Source organism: Nicotiana tomentosiformis, chromosome 2 (genome assembly GCF_000390325.3).
Source record: "Nicotiana tomentosiformis chromosome 2, ASM39032v3, whole genome shotgun sequence".
In the NCBI taxonomy this organism is placed as follows: Eukaryota; Viridiplantae; Streptophyta; class Magnoliopsida; order Solanales; family Solanaceae; genus Nicotiana; species Nicotiana tomentosiformis.
This window is the reverse complement of record NC_090813.1, coordinates 189,285,633-189,297,700: the sequence shown is the minus strand read 5'-3', so window position 1 is coordinate 189,297,700 and position 12,068 is coordinate 189,285,633.

Sequence of the window (12,068 nt, the reverse complement as noted above, 5' to 3'; positions counted from 1 at the left end):
GCAGATCTGCAGGAAACACCTTTGGAAACTCATGAACAACATGTACTGAATCCATGTAAGGAACCTCCGCACTAGAATCGCGGACATAAGCCCAGTAAGCTAGACACCCCTTCTCAACCATATGCCAAGCCTTCACATAAGAGATAACCCTGCTGGTAGAATAGCTAGAAGTCCCCCTACACTCTAATCGAGGCAACCCTGGCAAGGCTAAGGCCATCGTCTTAGCGTGACAATCCAATATAGCATGATAAGGTGACATCCAATCCATACCCAAGATGACGTCAAAATCTACTGTATCGAGAAATAGGAGATCTACGCTAGTCTCAAGACTCCCAATGGTAACCACACACGAACAATAGACACGATCTACAACAATAGAATCTCCTATTGGTGTGGACACATACACAGGAGCACTCAAAGAATCACGAGGCACAACCAGATTCGAAGCAAAATAGGATGACACGTAGGAATAAGTAGAGCCTGGATCAAATAGAACTGAAGCATCCCTATGGCAAACGGAAACAATACCTGTGATAACAACGTTAGATGACTCAGCCTTAGGCCTGGCTAAGAAAGCATAACATCAGGGCTAGCCCCGCTACTCTAAACCACATCCCTGGGACGATCTCTAATTGACTGGCCTCCACCTCTAATGGCCTGACCCCCACCTCTAAGAGTCTGACCTCTACCTCTGGCTGCCTGACCCCTGCATCTGGCTAGCTGAGCAAGCGGTGTAGCAACCGGTGCCGGAACCATGGCAAGAGAACCATGCCCTGTTGTAGATGCTCGAACTGCCGGCAGTGATCCTCTCTTAATGTGATTGGGAGGAACTTCTCTAGGAAGAGCTGAGAGAACTGGTCCCAAGTAAGAGCAGGCGACCCAGCTGGTCTGGTCAACACGTAGTCCCTCGACCATTTTTTGGCGGAAACCATCATCTCAAATACAGCAAAATCGACCCCATTGGTCTCAACTATACCCATGTTCCGCAGCAACTCATGGTAGCTGTCAAGATAATCGTATGGGTCCTCTGAAGGTGAACCACTGATGTGAACTGGAATGAGCTTCGTAAACTTGTCCGATCTCTATAAAGCCTCAGAAGACATGGCATGTTCATAAACGGCCTGTGTCGTAACAACCGGCTGAAGTACCCCAACTGGCGGGGCTGCTGGAGTTTGATATTGGGTAGCCATCTGCTTTGGAGTATGAGTAGAGGGAGTCTGTGCTCCTCCCCCAGCTGAGAGACGGCTGGTGCCATAGGGAATGTACCGGCCTGGGCCACACTATCCATAAGGCCCACCAAACGGACTAGAGCGTCCTGAAGCACTCGGGTGGTGATGAACCCCTCCAGGACCTAAGCTGGTCCAATAGGTACAGTATGAGCTAGAACCTCTTCATCAAAATCCACCTGAGGCTTAACTGCTGGTGCTGCTGCTCGAGCTCTAGGCTGAGCTCTGCCTCTACCTCGGCCTCTAGCGCGACCTCGGCCTCGATCTCTGCCCCTCGTAGGAGCTGCAATTGGGGACTCCGGCTGCTGCCCAACTGAAGACATAGCACGTGTTCTCGCCATCTGCCGGAGAAAAAGAATAGAAGAGTTCAATCAACAATGATAGAATAAAATCGCACGAGAGAGAAGAATAGAAGTGAAATTTTTTCCTAAACTTCATAGCCTCTGGAAGATAAGTACAGACGTCTCCGTACCGATCCTCTAGACTCTATTAAGCATGCTCATGACTTGTGAGACCTAGGCAACCTAGTGCTCTGATACTAACTTTTTACGACCCGGAATTCCCACCTTCGGGACCGTGATGGAGCCTAACATTTCACTTGCTAGGCAAGCAAACATTAGAGAATGTTTAACCAATTTTAATCAATTTCAATAAGTAAAAACAATTAAGCTGAAATGAAGCTAAGACTGGTGTGGAATAACATAAGAAACCAACAAGTACAACCCGGATCTGGAGTCATAATTCATGAGCTTCTAGAGTCTCTACAAAGAGGGTTTGAAATAAATAAAACTATCTTGAACAAAAAGAACAGTAAAGTAGGGGAAATGGAAGTGAACCTCAAGGTTTGCGGACACCAGAAGATCTACATCGAGTCTCCAAAGCAAATCTGAGCTGAAACACCGCACGGATAGGTAGGACCAGTACCAAAATCTGACAAGAAGTGCAGAGTGTAATATGAGTACAACCGACCCAATGTACTCCGTAAGTGACGAGCCTAACCTCGACGAGGTAGTGACGAGGCTATGACAAGACACCCACATAAAATAAACCTGTGCAGATAATAATATACGTACAACACAACAACCAATAAAAGCTAAACATGTGATTTTAGGAGGGGGACATAGGAAAGGGGGTACAAGATACGATAAATACAACAGGGAATGAAAATAACAAACGGTCAATAAGCCTTTAACCAGCAAAACGAATAAACATAATGAACAAAACTGCACGGCATCACCCTTCGTGCTTTTACTCTCAACCTCACTATGAAAAAATAATATCGGCACGGCATCACCCTTCGTGCTTTTACTCTCAACCTCACTGTGAAACAATAATAATGACACAGCATCACCCTTCGTACTTTTACTCTCACTTTCATCATAAATCAATAGATACGGCACGACATCACCCTTCGTGTATTAACACTCTCATATGGCACGACATCACCCTTCATGCATTAACACTCTCCCTTACCATATAACAGTGAACATAAACAAAAGGGAGACAGAATAAGCAAGAACAAGCCTCACATCAACAATGCTTCCACAATATCAACCTCAACTTCAGAAAACAATACTCAATTATCTCAAATTGCTCATAAATGCAAAAAGAGCGATCAATTTAGTAACCAACTAGTCTAAGCATGGATATCATGATCAAAGAAAGAAATAAACTACAATAAACAAGTCCCACTCATATGCTTTGACCCAACAACAAGGCATAAGTACTCGTCACCTCACATATACATTGTACCCAACCTCTAAGCATGTAGCAAATAGACAAACAAGTCCTAATAATTCAAGTCTAGGTTAACCACGATACTTACCTCGCTCCAAAGACCAACTCAAAGCTCAACCATGACTTTGCCTTTTGAACAAGCCTCTGAACCAACCAAATCTAGCAAATTATCTACCAAACGATTTAAAATAAGTCTTAGGAACTACCCACAAATGAAAAAGGTTCAATTTTGATTATTATTGAAAAAGTCAACAAAAGTCAACTCTCGGACTTGCGTCCAAACCCAAAATTTGGGCCAAAACACGATTACCCATTCACCCCCTAGCCCGGTTATGTAATTTGTTTTGAAATCCGACATAAATTTGAGGTCTAAATTCCAATTTTACAAAAATACCTAATTCTACCCAAACCCTCAATTTCCACCATGAAAATACTAGATTTTAGGTTGAAATCTTATGAGATATGATGAAAGATTGAAAGAAAATAGGTTAGAATCACTTACCAATGAATTCGGGAAGAAGTGCTCTTGGGAAAATCTCCTCTATGGTTTCTAAGTTTGAAAATTCGAGAGAATGAACTAAAGTCCCATTTTTCCCATCTTATGTTAAGGCGCAAATGTCGCAAATGCGACCTGGGGTTTCAATTACGAACCCCACAAAGGTGAGAATTGCTTCACAAATGTGAAGGTGCCCCCATCTATGCTATCATCGCATTTGCAATGATTTGTTCGCAAATGCGAACTGGACCTGATCGCAAATATGAACTAACTCCCCCAGTCCCCATGGAAAAAGTGAAGACCCGTTCGCAAATGTGAAACTGTGGTGCCCATCCACTATTCACAAATGTGAGGAATTAGCTCGCACATGCGAACCTGACAGTTATGCCACCATATCGCAAATGCGAGGCCATACCTCGCAATTGCGAGGTCTGAGACCTGCACCAGAAACGGAAGAACACCAGCTGAGTTTTCTAAGTCCTAACCACTCCGTAGCCTATTCGAAACTCACCCGAGCCCAAACCAAACATGCACACAAGTCCAAAAACATCATACAAACTTGCTCGCACAATCAATTCACCAAAATAACACCTAGAACTATGAATCAGACACAAAAATCAAATGAAATTTTCAAGAAACTTTAGAATTGCTATTTTAACAACCAGACATCCGAATCATGTGAAACCAACTCCGTTTCTCACCAAATTTGACAGACAAGTCATAAATACAGTAATGAATCTATACCGGGTTCTGAAACTAAAATACGTACCCGGTATCAACAAAGTCAAACATTGGTCGAACCTTCTAAGTCATTAAGCCTTTAAACTTCAATTTTTCAACAAAATATGAAAACTCGAGCTAGGGACCTCAGAATTCGATTCTGGGCATATGCCCAAGTCTAAAATCACGATAAGGACTCACCGAGATCGTCAAAACATAGAACCGGGTTTGTTCTCTCAAAACATTGACCGAAGTCAATTCAAATAGATTTTAAAGGCAAAATTTCATATTTTATCAATTTTTAACATAAAAGCTTTCCGGAAAAATACCTGGACTGCACACACTAATCGTGGTAGGATAAAATAAGATATTGGAGGCTTGGTAACACTGATTTAAGGTTTAAAACTCTAGATGACCTACCAGGTCATCACAATTGTCCATTGGCCAAGCCAGTACAATTTTTCCAAAAGGTCTTACGCCAGTAAGAGATTCATACACCATTAAGAGAAAAGTAATACTTGTTCACTTTTCGATGTAGAATTTAGAATATTGGATTTCAAGTCAGAACATCTCCTCATTACAATCTCTATATAGACGTCTGCCATCGAGGAATATCTTATAAATACGAGTTACTAAACATTACATTATGGTAAGAGATAGGGTATTCATAGTTAGAACTGTGTGAAGACAACTCTGGAATGGAGTTTCGCCGGTTCCGTTAGCTCCGTTGGGTATTTTGGACTTAAGAGCGTGTCCAGATTATGTTTTGGAGGTCTGTAGCTGAATTAGGCTTGAAATGGAGAAAGTTGAATTTTTGGGAAGTTTGACCGGAAGTGGACTTTTTGATATTGGGGTCGGATACCGATTCCAAAAATTGGAGTAGACCCGTAATGTCAATTATGATTTGTGTGCAAAGTTTGAGTTAAATTGGACGTGATTTGATATGTTTCGGCATCGGTTGTATTAAAAGTTCATTAAATTTGAATTGGAGAGTGATTCATGTTTTTAGCATTGTTTGATGTGATTTGAGGGCTCGACTAAGTTTGTATGGTGTTTTAGGACTGGTTGGTATATTTGGTTGAGGTCCCTGGGGCATCGAGTCAGTTTCAGATGCTTAACGGATCGAAATATGGATCGTGTAACTACTGAAGTTTTTAAACTTCTAGTGTCATCGCACCTGCGGTGGGATTGGCCGCAGGTGCAGACACGCATGTGCGGAAGGGATCTCGCTGAAGCGGAGCAGCTCCTGCGGAAAAGAGATCGCAGAAGCGAAGGTTGAGCTGGGTGAGGTTCTCGCAGAAACGGATAATTGTCCGCAGGTGTGCACTCGCATGTGCGGCCACCTGATCGCAGAAGCGGACCCAGGTGTCTTAAGTCAATTCTGCACCTGCAATGGAATTTTTGCAGGCACGACGTCGCAGGTGCGACTGAGTATCTGCAGGTGCGAAATCGCTAGGCAGAAAAGGCTAAGTTCTAGGGGTTTTATCCCATTTTCAATTTTGAGACTTTGAGAGCTCGGATTGAGGCTATAATTCAAGGGTTATTCAGAGAAAGCTTTTGGGTAACGATTCTTAACTCATTTATGATTATATTCCACTAATCTATAGTTGATTTCATTATGTAATTAAGGAAATTGGTTGAGAAATTTGGGGAAGAAGTTGGAAAGTTCTTCAACTAAGTTTTTGAGTTTTGATTCGAATATTTATATCGGATTTGGATAATTTTACTGCGAGTGATCTCGTGAGTGAATAGGAGTTCAGATTTAGTGACTTTTACCTGATTTCGAGACGTGGGCCCGGTTAGGCTTTTTAGGGCGATTTTCGAAATTCTTGTTAAAGTCTTGATTTCATTAATTAGATTAGTCTATTACAGTCATATTTATGATATGTAATTGTGCTTAGCTAGATTTGGGCCATTCGAAGTCGGATAATCGAGGAAAGGGCATTCTTATTGATTGATTGAGGCGATACCTCGGGAGATCCCCCTGCACATTTACTTTTGAGACTACGAGGCGGTACCTCGGGAGATCTCCCCGTATATTTACTTCTGAGACTACGAGACGGTACATCGGGAGATCTCATCGCATATTTAATTTTGAGACCTTGAGACGGTACCTCGGGAGATCTCCTCACATATTTACTTTTGGGACTACGAGACGGTATCTCAAGAGAGCCCATGTTGTTATCTCATTATGTTATGTTGTTATTTCTCTGTGAATTCTTTTTGTTAAATTCTCCATTTTACTTTATTTTATTATATCATCTATCTTATTATTATATCCCAGTAGGGCCGGACTGACCTCGTCACTACTCTACCGATGTTAGACTTGGCACTTACTGGACACCGTTGTGGTGTACTCATGCGACTCTTCTGCACATGTTTTGTGTGCAGATCCAGATGCTTTTTATCAGCCCCGCTATTAGCTGAGAGTGCTTATTATTGTACGGAGACTTCAAGGTACATCTGCTATGTCCGCAAACCTCGGAGTCCCCTTCTATTCCTTCCTTTCCATATTTTACTTAGATCCTGGTGTATAGAGATACTAGCTTCTTTTCTGTAGCTTTTGACTTATGACTACCGGATTTTGGGAAAACACTGTGTATACTCGAGTGTTGGGTTTTTTTTTGTACATGCCGAGCGGCATCTTATCAGCTATTTAATTATTCTGTTGCTGTTTAGTTGTTAATTTTTCTTTTATTTCCGTTTTTCCGCAATTTGTTAGGCTTACCTAGTCGTGGAGACTAGGTGCCATCACGACATCTTCACAGGGAGAATTGGGTCGTGACAAGTTAGTATCAGAGCTCTAAGTTCATAAGTGTCATGTTACACCCCATGTTTTCGTACGTGAAACTACACCATAAGTAAATTGATGCAAGCTCAGGAATGCGATTATTTTGACGTTACAAGTACTATGCTATTTCAAACAAGGGATAAGTAAATTCGTGAAGGTGAGAAGGTAAGCAAATCGAAGAAAATGAGTTTCGTCGAAATTTGTCATTTTAGGGATAAAATATGGCCCGAGCTAAAATACCATGTATTTATGGTCTATTAGAACACAAGGTACCACATGGCCATGATAGTAAGGTATATAAAGTGTATTTAAAATAAGTAGAATTTTAAGTAATTTGAGATAATTCTTAATTATGCGGGTAATTGGTTAATTATTGGGTAGCGGGATATTACCTAATTAATTAATTGATTATAGGATAAGATTAAAATTTCCCCACCCCACCCCCACGTAGCAGCAAGGCCTTGTCTGTATTCATGACTCTTACAATGGAATGGAAATGTGGCAACCTAATTGATAATGGCAAGACACTTCATTTCTAGGAATTGGGATACAAAATAACATTTCATTCCAAAAAGACATAAAACCCATTTTCAATTCATTTTGGTGTCTCTGAAATTAATGAAAAATCAGCAAGAAGGTTTCCTCCAAGATGATACTTGATAGTAACGCAAGTTACTTAAGTTCATACGAAACTTCTTAGAAAAATTAGCAACGAGATTTTGCGATTCTATAGGAGTACGGTGCAATCTTTCTCAAGAACATCATACAGATTTTTCCTACTCCGGTCTTGCCGTCACGTGTTTTGTCATGATTGTCGTGTGTTAGAGGGATTGTCCAGAGAACCGGCTCATGTATGTTAAGGCTAAGCCCTTCCTTCATTTTGCATAATCTCGTAATTACACGAGTTTTATAACAAGGCATAAAGAAAACTTCATATCCCGGAATTTACGTATATTTTACTAGTCTTGTAAGTTACAATATTCTCTGTATCGGGACTTCATATTCAATTGAGTATTTCCTTTTTTCCAGTCAAGAGAGAAGAGAGTCTTTATATACAGTATTGCAGTATTTTCATTACCATCGAGCTACAATCGATGGGCAGGCCCCTATTGGGCAACCTCTGATCAGATGGTAAGTTATATACCGAGCCTACTGTGGCCGAGCGCCTATGAACGAGCCCGGTTGGTCGAGATACAGAGCCTAGTATGGCCGAGTACCTATGAGCGAGCCTACTACGACAAAGCAGTTATATATATATATATATATATATATATATATATACCGAGCATTATAGGGCCGGACAACTATTTTACTTACTATATTGAGAAAGTTGAGTCAGTATCAGCAGGTAAGCATATCTTCAAATTATCTTTAACTTCCAGTTGCTTTCACTTATTATATTATCAGTTCAGTTTAAACTTTCAGTATATTGCCTTACATACTCGGTACATTATTTCGTACTGGCGTCCCTTTTCTGGGGGCGCTGCATTTCATGCGTGCAGGTTTAGATAGACAGAAGGGTAGACCTCCTCATTAAGTGTTGCCCGAGTTCAGCTTGATCTGTAAGCTCCATGCCTTTCGGAGTTGCCGGGTCTAGAGCTTTATGTACATCTTGTGTATATATGTATATATGTTATGAGTAGCTCGGGGAGCTATTCCGATCATAGTATATCCACCAGTAGTGGCTTGTAGACACATCCTGTCAGTTAGTACAGTATGTTGGGTTGGTAGGCCTTTTATGTATATTTTGTTGTTTTGCCAGCTGTAGTAGTTATGACGGCCTTGTCGGCCCAGCTTTATATTGATATTTAGTCAGCATTCGCAGTTGTCTTGCAATGTGGCCCATGGACAAAGTACGACATCACATGTTCAGAGTTCCTTAGTCGCAAGTTGGTACGCAAGGATAGATGAGGCACTGGGTGTAGGTCTCGCCCCCAGGTTCGGGGCGTGACGAGCAACCTATGAGCGAGCCTACTACGGCAGAGCAGTTATATATATATATATCCCGAGCCTTATAGGGCCGAACAGCTATTTTACTTACTATATTGAGAGAGTTGAGTCAGTATCAGCAGGTAAGTATATCTTCAAATTATCTTTGACTTCCAGTTGCTTTCACTTATTATATTATCAGTTCAGTTTCAACTTTCAGTATATTGCCTTACAGACTCAGTATATTATTTCGTACTCACGTCCCTTTTCTGGGGGCACTGCATTTCATGCGTGCAGGTTTAGATAGACAGAAGGGTAGACCTCCTCATTAAGTGTTGCCCGAGTTCAGCTTGATCTGTAAGCTCCATGCCTTGTGGAGTTGCCAGGTCTAGAGCTTTATGTACATCTTGTGTATATATGTATATATGTTATGAGAAGCTGTTCCGATCACAGTATATCCACCAGTAGAGGCTTGTAGACATATCCTGTCAGTTAGTGCAATATGTTAGGCTGGTAGGCCTTTTATGTATATTTTGTTGTTTTGCCAGCTGTAGTAGTTCTGACGGCCTTGTCAGCCCAGCTTTATATTGATATTTAGTCAGCATTCGCAGTTGTCTTACAATGTGGCCCATGGCCAAAGTACGACATCACATGTTCAGTGTTCCTTAGTTGCAAGTTGTTACGCAAGGATAGATGAGACACCGGGTGCCGGTCTCGCCCCCAGGTTTGGGGCATGACATAAGTGGTATCAGAGTAGTTCTATCCTAGGAAGTCTACAAGTTGTGTCTAGTAGAGTCTTGTTTATGGGTGTGTCGTGCACCACACTTATAAGTAGTAGGCTACAGGGCATTTAGGACTGTCACTCTTTTTTCTTACTCTAGATCATGTGGTAGAGCTCATTTATAAGAATTCAAACTCCTAGCTTTTAGTTTATCCATAATATGATGATACCTCCAGTTGGTAAGAGATTTAATGCGGATATGGAAGAGTTGAGTCATAGGAACTCGATTTTTCATGATGCTTATGATGAGAAAATGTAAGATCTTCAGTAGATCATATGTGTACTAAGACGTGTAAGCCTCTTGATAAGGAGCCTTAAGGCAAGGATATCTATCCACCCCTATGGTGAAAGGCAATGAGAGATTCAGAAAATAGTACAAGTCTCAACAAGTAAAAGAAGCAAGGTGAAGAAGGGTATGAGGCGCCCAGTTAATGAAGACTATCATTATTTACCATTCAAGACGGGAGATATAAGCATTTTGAGTTACCTTCAACGGTAGCAGAGGTATGTACAAATGGCCACACCCATCTCATTTATGTCTTATGGAAGTTAACAAAAGTAGTATAACAGAAGGACGGATATTAGGATCTGGCTGGGGTTAGAGTGACCCAAAATGGGGGATGGAATGTTTGCGTTAGTTGACATTTCCGAAGGATAGTGTAAATATGCTAATAGATCTTCTTGTGAGGCACCCAGATGGTGCACTCTAAAATAGTACGGCTAGATATGAGTACTATAAAGGTAGGTACTGGAAGCCTTGAAAGGGATAAATATTATCTTAGTATGGCTCCCGTCCTAGTAGAGAGAGAATGTTAGGCAACTCGAAGAGCCAATGGATGGAGCAAGGGGAGTTAAGAGCAAAGGAATATCTTGTTCGTGTTTTCAGAATAAAGTGATAGACATAAATATTAGCGGAAAATAAGAAGAGAGTTAATGAAGCATTATGATTGAGATGTGATATATGGATGACAACGGTGGAAAAAAAATGGCAGTGTTACATAGTCTATAATCGAGGGAAGGAAAAGATGAGAGGTGCTAGGACTGGAGACAACAAAAGAGTATAGGCCATAAGGTTGTATCCTCATTTTGAGAAATAAGTTCGTGACTCCAATGCGTCTGCCAAAAGGAAAAGTTAGACCCCAAAGTAATAGAAATCAGTAGGGTCTGGTGAACAAGGTAAGCTAAACATGAATTAGGGACTGAGTAATTTGATAATGATCGGCATCATGAGAATTTCAGATTCCGTTCCAGTAATAATAGAATGGACAACAGAAGAAGATTCATAAGAAACTCAGAGAAAGGTCATTTAAGAAGACACTTCCCTAAAGCAAGCAATGTGAGTAAAGTTAAGCTTAAGGGACTGTATGTGCCAGTTATACTAAGTGTCACCCTCATGAGTAAGGAAAGTTGCTATCCTTGATACAGAAGGATCACCGTAAGGTGAGTGAGGGTCATCAATGATGTGAGAAGACGCCAAAGATAAAGAGGTAAAATATCTATAGGTAGATCGTCGTAGCGCTAAATATTAGTACTCCCGTAAAAGGGGGAATATCGAATGATGTGGCATTAAGCCAGAATTAAGTGGTTCTAGTAATTATGGAATGGTAAAGGAAGATCCTAATTATGACTAGACAGGAGGTTACAGATGAATCAGTAGATCATGCAAGATAAGCATAGTAAAACCCCATATAGTGAATTCAGCCTCGCAGTAATGTCATTGTAATACTTGAGATATATTCAGATAGGAGTCGGGGTAGTTAAAGGTACCGTATGAATGTTACAGGAATAAAAGAGAGTGCCATTGAGAAGACAATCAAAATATTAGTTCAGAGGCAACCCTACAAGCACAAGGGCGTGGAGATAAGTAACTACGGGTAATTATAGGCGAGGAAGAACATCAAAAATTCCGTCAGGCATACGATGTGATAAGCTCGCATCCTTACAAGAGTCAGAGGACCCCCCCCCCCCACACACACACACACACAAATACTACAATGAAAGACTAGTTGAGGAAATAAGGAAGAAGGCTTCAACCAAAGCACAGTGACCTAAAGTGGAAATGGTTGTGTAAGAACAGTCTAACTACAAAATTGTATGCACTCCAAAAGAAAGTTGCACCTACCATGGCTAATGAGCGGGGAGTAAAACCAAAAGTAATATTCGAGACCATATGAGTTGCACAAAAACTTCGGCATGTGTGAGAACTCAGATAAGCTAAGTATGCACGCAAAAGGGGGCAAAAAGACAAGGAAAAGCAATTGCTTACGTTTGAAGAAAGCTGAAATGGAACGAAAGGAATTATTCAATGAATGATCCCGACTTATTTACATTATGAACGCACTTAAGAGTTCGGAGTATAAGCCATGCAGCGTATATGTTGACAATCAT